This window comes from Arctopsyche grandis, chromosome 13 (genome assembly GCF_051622035.1).
Source record: "Arctopsyche grandis isolate Sample6627 chromosome 13, ASM5162203v2, whole genome shotgun sequence".
Lineage (NCBI taxonomy): Eukaryota > Metazoa > Arthropoda > Insecta > Trichoptera > Hydropsychidae > Arctopsyche > Arctopsyche grandis.
This window is the reverse complement of record NC_135367.1, coordinates 4,005,079-4,021,402: the sequence shown is the minus strand read 5'-3', so window position 1 is coordinate 4,021,402 and position 16,324 is coordinate 4,005,079. Positions and strand designations below refer to the sequence as shown.

The 16,324-nt window shown below is 31.2% G+C and overlaps 1 protein-coding gene across 1 annotated transcript in view; it reads left to right on the top strand.

Annotated features, from left to right (window-relative positions):
* The window catches only part of LOC143921569 (B-cell receptor CD22-like), a 520,711-nt gene that overhangs the window by 377,447 nt on the left and 126,940 nt on the right, over window positions 1-16,324 (top strand). The gene's annotated exons all lie outside the window — the stretch shown is intronic.

Here is a 16,324-nt window from a genome sequence, read left to right as displayed (position 1 = left end):
ATGTATGTATATGTATAGGTATTGTCAAATGAATTGATACAATCTTCTAATTAATTTCTTAAATTTGATTTAATTTTTAAATGCTTTTAATTGTACATAAGTTTACTATTGATTTAATGATTATTTTCTATTTTAGAATATTTTGTTGTATTTACATAAAGTATTATCTTATTTTATTTTATATACGTCCAAATAGTAAAGCTTGAAAACTTATATACAATTCTTAATTTTTTAAGTCAATATACTTTATTATATAATATATAAAACTGATCTGAAAATCAGATTTGCAGATACACTATATAGTACAAATTTTTAACTAAAATAGCGTATTTATTTCGAAATTTTTGTTGTTTTTCATATATTAGTTTTTTATTTGAAAACCATTAATTTTCTACTGTGTGCTACATTTGGTATGATTAAGTGAAGATACATGTTAGCCCTACATCCTTCTACAACTGAGAAGAACCAAAATACATACCAAAGTAACCTTACACAAGACCTACCCCACCGATTTTTTCCAAAACCATTTCAGTCATTTCAACCCCCTTTTTTAGGGCATTTCCACTTTACCATAATAAAACTGTAGTTGTAAATTCTGGTCCAAATGCCACTCCACGCACCCGTGCACGTTTACACCGACCACGAGCGTGGGAAGAAAGTTGAACGAATCGTGTCAAAACGCACATTCGAATTCTAGTCGAACTCGCAATGATGGCCCACTTTCCCGGCCGTGGAAAATTCCCGAAGGGTGAAAATTAGGGTGGAGGGTCGGTTTCGCTCGGGACCGGAAGTGCTCCGGTGGCGAACTGTCGTCAATTTATTACCGTCGAAATGTGACAGACATCGACGAAAGTGATGAGCGAAGATGGATACGAAAATAAATATGATAAGACCCACACTCATTAATTTTATGAACACTTTTACTGTAAATGAAAATGTAAAAAATATATAAATTTCTGTCAGTCTCACTTTTCCGAAGTACAGTATAATAATTACGAATAATTCAAAATCCAAGGAAATCCAATTGCCAGGGAAAAAAAGAGGAAATATTATAAATATTTTTTGTTGTATATCTTTTGCATTTATTATTTATTTTATTTATTTATTTATTTTATTGTTACAAATCAATACACACTCGTCATTACAGATTTTGCTCCAATGCGACGGGTGTACGTTAACGAAATACAGAATACATAAATAATCAGAAATCAGAAATACAGTAATACATATACAATCAGAATATATAGCATATAACAATTAATCAGAAATAATAATCATAGAGACATCTATGGATTATTTTTAGACTTTTTTTGTGTACAATTTTTATACATATAATAAATACGAAATTATAGAGATGTCTATAGAGATATCTATAGATTTCAGATTACTGTGCATACTTATTACAAATTATACACAGGCAGATTTTGTGACAACAGGTATAGATCTAATACCAACTTTCAGGAACCGTTTCAGCAATGATCAGATAAAATTGGCAAACTCTGATAGAGAAACGATCGATTTGGAGTCACAAAACCCCCAAAGCTAACCAGCAGATGGCGAGGACTCGAACCTTTGACCTCAGTGGTGCTAAATATGTACGCTACCACTAAGCCAAACTGCTGGCTATGAATAATATGTTAAATTAATTTAAGCAAGAAACTCAAATATTGGTTTTTAATTAAAGATAGCTATTCTTTTCAGTCTTAAAAGTACTTGTCAAATGACAAGTACTTTTAAGACACATATATACATATGTCAGTTACATTATTCATGGCTCTAAAACCACTTCGTGGCGACATCTAAGCATTGAAAAGCTTCAAAATATATAGGACTAATATTCCCATCTCGAGTATTTCCTCTTCCTCTTGTTGATATTGATTCTCAAAGCCAAAAAAAAAATATATTACCATAATTATTTCATCATAATCCAAAATTTGAAGTCCAAATTGTTCACTTCCAAATTTAACAACTCAGTAATATCTTTTTTGTCACATTCCCTGGGTATTGAAATGTATACTGCTGCTTTCGTGATATCTTATAAATCACTTTCTGCTGCATTACTGGAACTAACCAACGATATTTTCAAAATTTCTTTCATTGATTTTTTCAAAGTTGACACATCTATAGAATTCCAACTCTCTTCTGCCATATGGCAACGTTAATATTCCTGTTGAAGCTGTATGTTGAATTGTTTCTTCATTATTTTGCATCTGCATAGAGGCGTTTGAACGTTTCTATTACTACCTATTCCATTGGTTGTTTGTTTCCGGATAATCGAGGTTCTACTGTATAAATTTTAATATTTAAAAAATGTATGTTATTAATATCTCAATTCCTTTAAGATTATTGCCATTATAAAAAAAAATTGTTAATAATTCCATTGAATGGTTTGAATTTTAAATCTTCCACCGTTTTATTTAATTTAATCCTCAATATTGTATAAATATTTCGTTCACGTTTAAACTTCAAATTATTCCATCCATATATAATACATACATACAGATGTGCACTATATAATGCGTATGCAAATTGAGCTTTCTCTTACTATTGTAGAATATTCATACTACACAGTTTGGAGTTGAGATCATGCAAATTAAACAACTATTGCACGGTCCCACATTTTCACTATTAAACCGGAGCATTTTGTACACATTTCTTTACAAAATAATACACAATTAAAATTGCCACATTCCAACCATACATATATGTATTATATTATTTGAAATTCGGAAAGTGTACGTACATTTTTTTTTGGTATTATTACATGTTACCACTGACATTCTGCAATAATTTCGCAGACGAGTCGAATTTGTACGTGCAATTTTTTACCCTCATCCGAGTATCGCCTGTCAAAAGCTCTTTCGTACCAAACGTTTTCGTAAATTATGACCAATATTACCTGAGGGTTGTTGTGTATGTTTTTTTTTTCGTTTTACATTATTTTTCGGTACATATACAGCCGCTATAAATTTCGAAAATTCGAGTTGACCTTACCGTTATCGTGCTCAGTCATAGTAACCTCGAAAAAAGCATACCCAGCTGTAATTCAACATATTAAATTGGCAAAGACATGCAATCCGTATAACATTCTTATATTTATTGTTAAAAATATATACATATATCAAAAGTCACTATCCAAATCGAACCGTTTGAAGTGTCCTATAACCATTAATAGTTAAGCGAGACACAATAGCTGAATTAATTGGTGTATAATATTTTTAGAGACGATGTCCCTTTGGCATCGATAGCTATGTATGTATGATATAATATAATATATTCAAACGTAACACAATCAAGCGTATTATTCCAAATTATCAAATTCCAATGGAAGGAACGTTAATAGACCGCCAATATGACGTATCAAAGTAAATTAATCAGACCGTTGGGCTTGCGAGACCAAAACATCAAACGTCTTATATTACTTCGCTCAAAAGGCGACTTAATCGAATATTCAAAATTGAAATATTCGACGTGAATATTATATACGTATCTATGTATGTACATATGTAAGCGCACGTGTTATACGCACCGATACGTGTTTTTGATGGGCCAAATTAATATGCTTCTTTAGAAGTAAATACGCCGCTTAAGAATATCGTTAAATAGCTTGTAAGCTCTTAAATATTAATCGGAATCCATTCAATTAAATTATTTTAATTATAAATGCTTGTGAAGTAGTTGTGGTTGAAGTCTTAATGATTTATTGTAGTCGGTATAAATTTTTGAAAATTCATTGCAAGTTTTTTTAAAGCAAACCTTAATTCTGATGTACATTTTATAACAAACATAGGTACATTATATGTATGTACATATAGAATGTACCTATGTAACAACCAGCAGCGTGATCTAGTGGTAAGTGTTATATTCTCTCGTGCTAGAGGTCACGAGTTCGCTTCCCACTGGAGTCTCGTTGATGACCAGTCCTTTGTTTGTCAAGATCGGTCGTTTCTTATCATAATTTGTCAATTTTTCTGATTTGAAACGATTCCTGTAAAATTGGCTTTCGTATCCAATTTTCTATTGCGAAAAACCTTGAGTTATTATTATCTCTTTTTCTCCATAGATGTATCTATGAATGATTATTGAAATATAAATATTTCGTATTGTTACATAATAAATAATGTTATTATTCGTATTGTTTACGATGTTTATATTAATGTCTGACCATAGATGTCAGATGTTATTTCGATTTGTTTGTACATAAGTTTAATTATGTATTTCATAATATTAGTATTATATGATGTATCGATTCTTAATCTGTTTAGCACATTCGCCGCTTTGGAGCAATATGTAAGGCAAATGTGCATGATTAATTGAAAAATGAAAATAAAATAATATATGACATAACAGGAATAGTCCCAAGGTAATTATTAGTCATTATTAGTCACATTGCGATCGCCTAAAAGACAATTTTTGCCATGATAATCGCGAATACGGAATATTTGGCACTCAAGTTCTCGTTAGTATGATAGTTATCGTCATTATAGAGATTTTAGTGACTTTTGGGCGAGCGCTTTGTGACCAAAAATCACCGAACCAATCCCAAGGTGATCCATATGGTTGATACTATTTTTGTACATAAAATTTCTCAAACATTTTATTACATAAAATACAATACATATCTGTGTATAGAATATATGTGGATAATCAATAAATTACCTTGATACACAGTAAATTTGCGAGAAATACATTAGTAGGTTGCATTTATAAGATTCAACCAATTCGAGATGCTACTAACTTGAATTGGTAAGAAACTGATAGAAAGGATACTGATTAATTGAATCCGTCACATCAATTAAGAAACGGAACATTCTTACAGAAGATGGTCGATTTGTTTTTTAATAACTGCAAGGTCCCACCAGCAGCGTATTTCGCCGGGACTTGAACTCATGACCTCTCTACTGGTATGAAAAAGCTCTACCAGTGCACTAGGCTGTTCAAAATTGACAATTTGTTGTCTTCTAAGAACTATGTATGTAAAATGATTTTTATGTTTTATACATATTTAACTAGATTATAAAATGTTACTTTTGGAAACTTTAAACAAAGTTCCATTATTTTATTTATGAACATACACATGTTCTTTAATTATCATTGAGGATATTCAAACGTTTTACCCTTCAAATTATGAAATCGAAAACTGACTATTTTGTCTTAATTTTTTTATGTATAAAAAAAGAGCTCAAAAACCAATTTACAATTCTTATAAATGCTCATAAAACATCTAATGCATAATATTAATTAAAGACTCTCTAAAGTCGACGATTTAAAACAGATTGTGTTTTGGTATTCTGTATTTATACCTGAAGGGAATAGACATTTACATATGTAGTTGTAATCACCGAGACTCTTCACAAGTGTGTTAGTATAGTTATTAGTGATTCTGCCATAGAATCTACTGGTTAGTTTGTTAGTAATGTCTATAACAAACGGAATATTATATATGGCATGCAGTTTTTTCAAGTTAGTATATATGGGTGTATTATAAATTATTTTTAGGGATTTATTTTGTATTATTTGGAGTTTGGAAAGGTTAGTATTCGAGGCGTTATTCTATACAGGTGAAGCATAGGTTATTAATGGTGATATGAGCGCGCGATATAATTTTATTTTATTTTGAGTTGATAAAGAACTATGTCGATTAAATATTGGGTATATTGAGGATATATAAAATACATTTGTACACATGTATGTACATATATACCTATGTACATACATAGAAGTTCGTAAGAAACTTTTCTTAAATACAGTACGGTGTGTGTAATATCTAATTTTCCCGTCAAAATTATTCGCTTATTTGAAGTGACCCCTTTTGGATAAGTTTGACGGATTTATCGCGTTCAATTGTAACTGTCGAAAAATCGAAACCTTCCAAAGTTGAAAGTGGTTCCCGGCACGCACTCGCACTCGGAAACGACACAACTCCAGAAGCCCAAAGTTGGGCGCGAAACGTGGCAGTTTTCAGCCCACCCGAAACATGGGGGGTTGGCTGGGTGGTAAGGACGAGGGCTAGAGGGACAAAATTGGGGCTTTGGGTGAGGCTGAAACTCGCCGATTGCAACCCTCATCATAGTCGTACAAGTTGTTCTGTAGTTCGACAGTCAGCACGTCACAGTCTCGCGGGACTACTTCGCGGCCAATATCCAGACAAAAGTCCTTTGGGACCCATGTATGCATTTTTTTCTTCCCTAATCTCAACCTACATATATATGTTTGTACATATATATGTAGACTATTAAGTTTCTTACAATCCTTCTATAGTTGTAATAAATGAAAGTGAAAAAACTATTATAACTGTTCAACTCTTAAGCCTGTGAGTATTGAAGGCGCAGTAGAAATCCGGGTTTGGATAGCTAACTGTCATCACTTCAATTTGAGACAAGATTCTGATGTTATTTTTAATGAGTTCATTAACGATTAAAATTTTCTAGCTTCATGTCGGAGACATTAATTTACTTCAATGTTAGCTAATCCCAGTATGTCAGAAAAATACAGGTATTTCATTCCAAATTGACTTTTTTTCATTCCAAATTGCCCCTCTTTCATTTCAAATTAAAACTTATTCATTTCAAATTGACCCCTTTTCAATATCAATTTGAATTAAAATAAAAAGGGGTCAATTTCAATTGAAAAATGTTTAGTTTTAAATGAAAAAAGTTTAATTTGAAATGAAAAAGGGTCAATTTAAAATGAAAATGGTTCAATTTGGAATGAAAAACCGATATCAAAGCGACTTGAAGAGTGGAAGGGGTTCAAAATCAGATCACAATCTTCTGACGGACAGGAATGTCACTGAACTATCAGAGTGAAGCTTATAACAGCTTATAAATCTACTAGATGTAAATGATTGTTAGTATTTATGTCATAGGATCATCAAATTTGGTATACCATCTCAAGATACCCCAACATATAACTTCAATGGGTTTCGAAAGAACCCGCATCCTCGGTTCAAAGAAGCCCTTTTCGAAAATCATTTTATAAAAAGCAAATTTAAATGAAATTTTTGTCGAAGGGGTTGAAAACCTGGGTTGAAATGCTCAAGCCTTTACCCGCTCGAGCAACGCCTGGTGATTCTGGTTGGTTAAAGGCGAACTCTGGATTACTATTCTTATTGCCTATTAAGTTTCTTTATCCTCAAATATACGCAAAATTTTAAATACACGATTTAATCGGTTAAAACAATGTTTCTCAATCTTTTTGTGCCATTCCCCACTGTAATGCATCAAAAATCTCCATGCCTTCCCCCGTTTTAAAATTCTAAAAATAAATTAAGATCATAATCTAATAAAATTGCCATCATATAACATTAATAAACCCACCATAAGCCGATATAAGCAATTAATACACCCTCACTTTCTCTTATAGTTATAATTTTTTTGTTCTCAACTTTTCAATAAATTGTATTTCTACATTTTCAGTCATCTTATTTATTCTATTACTAACAGTATAGTTTTATAGCTCAGTGGCATTTCTTTAATATATTTTTTATCTATTTCCTGATTTTTTATAAGAATAAAAATTGATATAACTGGTTTAATTAAATCTTCACCTACAGTATGATTTTTTCCAGATAATATCTATAAGAAGAATAATGTCATAACTATGTAGCTTCAGCAGTACAATTTTTCAAAGCATTTCATGCAGAAAGCAATGAATTTATTTATAAATTACAATATTAAAAATAAATCTCAAAAAATAGAATTCTTAACAAAAATATAATATATGTAACAAACATTAATACTTTACTGTGAGAAGCCCACGTTGAGAAGTGATATGAGTGTTAAAATATCTTATATAGTAAATAAGTAGTGCGTTTTTTTTTCTTCTTATATTCAAAGATATGATAAATAATCCTAGTGCGCAATTCTATTGTATTATTCGAAACAATTCACAATATATATAAATAAATATTTTAAAACAAATTCACTGTGAAAATTCATTAACAAATCACATATGTAGATCATATAATTTATGATTTAGTACAATAATTGGTGTCGTATAATAAATAAAACTACATTTTTGGTTACTACGTACATAAATAAAAAATAGTGGTTGAAAGTATTATATTTAACATACTTAAGTATGTACATATGTATAGTCCTAAAAGAGGCTGTTGGAACACGCGTCGATTTTTCTTTTTTGCACCACCGCGGAAAACGCTCACATTTTCCGTCCATTTCGTCGAGTCGGCGAAGGGTAGGTGTGATGGGGGAGGGGACGATGGGCGAAGGGGGATGAAATGGTGCTGGCAAGATGGCAGGGATCAAAGGGGTTCGACGGTGAGAGCACTCGCTCGAATCAAATATGATTTGCATACCTTTGAATCAAAGCAATGGTAATAGACGGCGAGAGTCCAGCAATCCGACAATACGACCGCTTCAATATTCATCAACTAGAATCTGATATTCAATTTGGTTTTCGGGGGCGGGCTGTGGATGGGGATGCTTTTTCCCCGATTGTTTGTACAGGGTGGCTTCACCCGCTTACCGATCGTTGTTTGATTTCGTTTTATCGGTTTTTAATTTTCCCCTATACATATGTATATTGGAACCGTATCCAAAATTGACACGAAAATGCACAACCTTGATTTGTTTCAACAATGAAAATATATGTGAAAATATACGAAAACTTGGTCTATAAATTTAATATGAGGTGGAAAATCTTACTATTATATCTTTTCAACTATTATACTGGTGAGTTTTTATTGACTTCATTAATGATAACATTCTTCTAGTGTCTTGTCAGAAACTTGCCTATTTTTACATACCTCCTTTACGTTTCACATGGCTTTCGTGTTAGTGGACATTTTTATCTCTTATCCGATCGTTTTCATACTTTGCCATATTGCTCATTTTGGTCATCAATACACGATAATGTATCGTCTGCCATTGCGTTGGAGATAAAATATCGTATACAATGCGTTTTAAAAACGGGGCCCGTAAACCTTCCTGATGTTTAATAAACGTTCGTCCCGTGTCTTCCAACCTGTTCGCCTTGATATGGCCATATAAGATTTTAATTGCTTAAACGCCTATAATTCACTCTATATTTTATAAAATTTGCTCTATAGGTTCTCGTTATCTATAATATTTAAATATTTATAGTTTTAACTCTCATATGTATATATAAATTTCAAATTTGACGTCTAGCTTCATGTAAACGATATATATATTGATTTTTGGCCAAATATGTCAAATCTGACATTTCACTGTATATCTCCTCAGTCGGTTTTATCTGCGAGATAAGTATTCAATAAGAAGTTATGTTGTAACTAATTGTTAATATGATTTACAATAAGCTTACATACATTTAGTTTTTTTACAATAAGCTTAAATACATACATCACATACACTTATTTTTAGTTATTAGCTGATTTATTACAAGCTTTTTATTACCTTCGCTCTGTTATGTTAACATCTGATCCCCATATGACAGTAAAGTATCAAAGAAATCAGTCATAAAGAGTGCATAAAGAATCAGCAATTGTAAAGAGTGGAAGTGTTTAAAATCAGCTCACAAATTTTGACCGGTTGGGGGCTTTACCTAACTAACCAAATAAAACTAATAAAATGTTGTAAATAGAAGCATACATGTTTAAAGCAGTGATATGTATATATGTATTTATAACATATTTATAAATATGCAGTCACGTCACTTTTCTTTCAAATGCGAATGAAATTTGTTTTCAACTTATAATTAAAATATTATTTGAAACATGTTTATACAATTAACGCTTTGATACCATTTCTAATTATAATTTAATGTTTAAAAAAATGATATAAAAAATACGTCAAAATTGCCAAAAAAATGCTATGAAATAAGTATGAGAAAATAGTCTTCAAAAATAAGTATCTGAAAATAGATTTCAACAAAGATTCCGGTATTTTAGAATGGTTTGTACATTGATGTATAATACACTAGATCCGCCCTCACGTGTTATACTTGTCTCCCTTTTGGCGCATGCACAGTTTCTCTTAGTAGGTAAGTAGGTACCGCTGCGTCGTAGGGAAAAAAACCCAACTTCCCCGGTAGTTAAACCCCCCGCTCCCCTCAGTTAGTGAAGACAAGATCTTCGACCAAAATAACACGTCTGGGCCCATCTATTGATTATACATCAATGGGTTTGTACGTTTTTGTTAAGTAACTTAATTTAATTTGGTCAGTTAATAGATAAAATAGAATAAGTAATCGGTCACCGACTGACTTACTTGAAATGTTTCTGAAAAAAATACTTAAAATAATAGAGACAATAAACGATTTACTGACCGCTCATTTTTATCAATGAAATTAAAAGTAACTGAACTTCTTTGGAAAAAACTGTCCATTCAAATTGTTGCCATACATAAATGTACACATTAAACATTTAAGTTCAATGTGTACATTTATTTTTCTATTTATAATATATTACAGCAGTCACAAAAGTGACAAAGACTGGTACAACAATATTGTGACTTTGATTTTCAATGAGAGGGATTTGGATTTTCTTACACAAAAAAAAATGAAATAAAATAATTGAACTTTAAAAAAAATCATATAATATTTTCTTCGGGTATTTTCTCCAAATATTTTCTTTGCATATTTCCATAAATAAATAACCGTTAGAAAATAGGTGATATTCGCATGTGAAATTTGATTTAAGCGACGAAGACTGGGACCTTTACCTTATAGATATGTACTGTTATGTACCCCGCTTATCACTCTAGTTCCCACAATATCAAATGTACTTTTCACACGCTCATATACGTGAATAACAAAACCATAAAAATTCCTGTAATAGGATATTCAGATAACACAGGAATGTGCCCAGCCCATAAGATAACAAATCATTTATATAGATCGCCATTCGATCGCATTAGTCAGTCATTACCATCGACTCCGTATAGTAAGTCTTCACCATCGACTCCGAGAGAGCAGTCATCAACATCGACTCCGCAGTGACGGACAGTCATCGCCATCGACTCCGAGAGAGTGACAGTCGTCATCATAAATACTCCGAGAACGCGTCCTCAATTAACGATCAGCACAGCAGCAGAATAAAGTGAACGAAAGTTATAGTGAAATAGTTCTACGTGTCTCCTATTATAAAAGTCATAGTTCCATTATCTATCGGTTTTCGAATATATCTATAATATAAGATAATTGTAACATTTTAATAACAATAAAGAAACTTGGTTGGTTAACCAAGTAGTAAATAAAATTTAAATAAATATTTCCCTGGAACGTGACAGTACATACATATGTGAAGATAAAGGATTTCCTGGAAAAAGTACGCAGCTGTTTATCACATGTTTACATATAAGTATATTAAAATTCATGGCAAACAAGTTTATCGAAGGGTCACATGTCGTAGCTAGATATCCTACGAAAGATAAATATCCAGAATCAATTTTGCTTTTTTTTTTAGAATATTTTTAATAGTTGAAAGACCAAAACTTACATAGCATATATCATTGAATCTACACATTATGTTGAGAATAATAGCTTCATCTGTTGACTGACTTCAAAAACCGCTTCAACAGACGATTTGCCAGAGACTTACATATCTGGCGATTTCTCTACAGACAAATACAAGCACTATATATTTTATTTTATAGATTCATCTGATGTTACCAATTACAACTATTAATATTTTATACATACTAGATCGCAAACTTCATATTAAAGAATAACTGAAAAAATTGGTCAAACCGTTTATTTGAATTGTTCACGTATTATTATCACTTGCCCGCGGTTAATTCCATTAGATTTAAATTAATAATAAATAATAAAAAAAAAGCGCAACGACCGTAAAATGCCGGGCCAAATACGACGAAGGCCATTTTAAATTACAATTTCGACCGAAGCGCGTAAATTAATTAAACCGGCGGTGAACAAACGCGCCGTTTTCGGTTTTTATTTACATTTCAATAATTTCACTTTGCCGATAATCAATTAGGTTTATGCGGGCTTGTGTATAAATTTTATTTATATATGTACATACATATGTGATCGAAAACGAATTCGTGTATCGAACAACAAATGCTAAAAAAAAATCGCACATCTCACGCGCCATTTCATATTTTTAATGATGTGTAATTTTGATTTTCGCTTTCGATAAAATCGGTTGAAAATTCAATATCAAACATTTGAACGATGAATTCAGTACCTTGTGAGTACATTGTGAAGTATTTTTGTGATAAATATTTTGATTAGCATCTGTTTTTGAATCCATTTTATATCAAATAAATCGTTCTACATCATAAATTACATACATACGTAAATTTACATTAAGGTAACTGTGTATACAGTTGTTTATCATAAAACAATACTCAAATACTATTTTCTGATTCATAATATCATATGTACGACTATAGAAAATTGTAAATGTAACATTGAATGATGGGTTTCGATTTTGTATTGGTTTGTCATACATCTTAAGTTGAATATCATATATGTAGTTTGGTATATTAGAATTTAATTTAATTTAATTTTTACATTGAATTAATATAAATGATAAGTCTAATTTTATATTATTCATACGGAAACTTAATAATTATATAAGGATACCTAAAATATATTGTGTTTTAATAATTTGTTTTGTAAATGTACATATGTAGTTATGATTCAACAGTATAAAAAATTAATGACATATTTTATTTTATATTATGTTTATTTATACCAAGAAGGCCTAACAGATAACCCCAAAGCGCCTTCATGGCCAAAAACATTGTGCATTTGATACAAATATTATTAGTATTATACAAAGTACATAAATACATATCAATTAATATCCACACAGACATCTATGGTCAAATTTGTAAATTTGCAGCATTTTAAACAACTCAAAGAAAATTCAATAAATATAATACATATCAATTAACATCCACAGAGACATTTATGGTCAAATTTGCAGCATTTTAAACAATTCAGCAAAATTCAGTAAATTTATATCATTTAACATCTACATAGACATTTATGGTCAAATTTTTAAATTTGCAGCATTTTTATACAACTCAACGAAATTCCAGATTGATGAATACTCAGATTTTTGCGAAAAAATGAGTAAGATTGCCAATTTGTTGGAACCGTTTCAATGAAAATCAGATAAATATTGGAGTCACAAATCCAATGTCTGTCTAACAGAAACCAGTGGGATTTGAATACGTGACCACTCTGTACAAAGCATTATATGCTAACCACTAAGTAGTCTATTCTGCTGGCTGATATGTATCAACTGTTCACAACATCGATTATAGCCCTTCAAGAACTCATTTAATTAATCCTTCAGAATAGGATGAGACGACTTGAAAAGAGGTGGTGTATTGAAGACTTCGAGAGTCAACTTTAAGCGAGGCAAATCGTCAAAGAATATTTAATTAACAAATTGGGAATTCAGTATAAACAGCCTTTGCGAGCAAAAGAGGGGGGGGGGGGGCGAATCGAAGGAAAAGCGCCCCGGTCGGTGTCTTTCGCTCGGAAAATTTTAAATAAATGTGTTCGCTTGATCTTTTTTTTATCCTCCTCCCCCCCCACCCACTGGGCTGAAAAATACGTAAATGTCACCGTCGGGGTTAAGAGATTATCTCCTTTCCAGTATGGCAAAAGTTGGCGTGTTAGATGGGACTATTTATCAACGGGTCTGAAAATGTACGAAAAATGCTCCAAAACTCCACTCGTTCGTAAACTCGCGACGGCCGATTACTTGAGCTATTTTTTCCCCCTGGTAAGTACACGGTTATTCGATTCATTAGTATTCGAATTATGGAAAAATACTAGTCATATTCTCAAGCTAGTGCCGAGATGTGTTTAATCGCACGTGAACTAATGTTAGTAGATGTAAGTTTGTCTTTTTCTTAGTATACTGGCTCCAATCAAGCATATACGATATACCTATATATTCTGCGTACAACTTGGTACTTCTAATTGAATAGAGAAAGTTCTTATTCAAAGTCAATTTTGCTACTTGCAAGTACATACAATGGTCTTAAATTGTCATGGATGTGAAAAGTTTTGAATTATTGAATTGGAGTGCAATCTTATGAAACATGTTATTATACTTTCATGTTATTATATTTCCTGTCTAAACCCTTCAGGTATAAACACAGATTACCTAAACACAATCTGATTTAGGTCATCGACTTTAGAGAGTCTTTAATTAATATTATGTATTAGATGTACTATGAGCATTTATAAGAATAGGTAAATAGGTTTTTGGGCTCTTTTTCCTATTCTGCCTATTTTTTGTTTATTTAATGTTCGTAACATTATACGTCTCATCTTTTCACTAGGTTCATATTTTGGAATCTAAAATTTACATTTTTTGTTCCGCCTTATATAATACATACATATGTATGTATGTAGGTACAAATCAAGTGTGTAATAAAAACTATCGCTAAGCAATCAATATGTACATACATACTAAACGGTAAAATAAATATAGATAAAATCATCTACAAAAACATATTTTACGCAGTTATAAAATAAACAATACTGATAAGAATCCATTTCACTTTAAAAGATTTATAGTAAATTAATTAAATATCGTAAAACATTGATAATATTTTATTTTTGCAAAGATATTTTACTGAAATTCGATTAATCATCGAATGATTCAGATTTTAAATAAAACTAAAAGTACCACGTAATGGATAAATATATATATATATTTACAAATATTAAACAACTTTTGTAAACTTGCCGATTTTCTGGCGTTGCTTAGACAGGTTAAAATTATTGAAGTAAGAATTTAAAAATTCTTAGACTTTAAATCTGTTTCACAAATCATCTACGGTCTATCTATGTTATGACATAATTCGTCTTAATAAAAATCGAAAAGAATCAATTTTTCTTCGACAAATTTATCGTTAGTAAATATCGTATAAAATATATTGATAATATTTAATTTTTCCAAACATAAGTTAATGAATTCTCGACTTCAATCCGTCGCAAAAACAATCTACGGACTATGATATGAAAGATAGGCTGATGAAGTGCGATTAATCATCGCACCATCTAAATTTCAGATAAAACTAAAAGTACCACGTTACAGAAAAAATATGTATAATTTATTATTTGCAGTTTTGTATTTTTTTTAAAGATTAAAAATACGAAACACCATTTTTCACGATTATGGTGTATACAGCATAAATTATTTGGATTCTGATATCTCATATGTCATAACTAGAGGTCGGAATCTGAAGGGGCCGGAAACGTGCCGCCTATTGTTCCATTGTTGTAAATCCTTTTTAAAAAAGGTTCGGCAAACCTTTAACAATGCATTTACAATTCTTGAACAATAATCAGCCCCTTCAGATTCCGGGCTCTAGTCATAACATTGTATAATAAACTCGCCAATTTTCTAACGTTGTTTCATTGGCTTGAAATTATAAATGCAAGACAATACATCTTTATCAGAAAGTTCTTAGACTGAAAAGTTCAGAAAGTTCTTAAATGAAAATTGAAAAATAAACCAAAACCTCATTCAATACTTCACAACCAGCAGAATAGACTAGTGGCTCGCATAGAATTCTTTTGAACAGCGTGGTCACGTGTTCAAATCCCACTGGATTATGCTGGCCAGACCTTGGATTTGTGACTCCAGATCGATTGTTTCCTATCAGAGTTTGCCAATTTATCTGTTTTTAATTTAAAAGATTCCAACAAACTGGCAACCTTGCCAATTTTCTGGCAAAATATCTAGTTTTCAGTACTGTCGATTGTCTAAAATGCTGCAAATTTACAAATTTGACCATAGATGTCTCTGTGGATGTTAATTGATATATATTTCCTGAATTTCGCTTAATTGTGTAAAATGCTGCAAATTTACAAATTTGACCATAGATTTCTCTGTGGATATTAATTGATGTGTATTTATCTACTTTGTATAATACTAATAATATTTGTATCAAATATACAATGTTTCTGGTTAGGCAAGCGCATTGTCACCTGTTAGGTCTTTCTGGTATAAACTAAAGATAAAATAAAATATAATAAGATATATCGTCATACATATAATATCGCTATTCTGTCTGTCTTGGTGTCTGTTTGTCTGTCTGTCGGTCTGAGATAACGCTCGCCGTACTACAATAGTCGTTTATATTCGCCGCACTATAATAGTCACTGCCAAAACTTATATACGAATACAATAACACAAGAAAAAACTTCTATATATGTATATACTATTGGTTACCAATATTTCTTCTTGGCAGAGAATTTACCGCCATCTATTGAAAATTTATTTAATTAATTAATTATTTTTTCTATTGGTGTTTTATATTGTTTACATGTAAGTAAGTGGGTAGTTTTTACCATTTTTTTTATATTAAACAATTAGATATATTTAAAA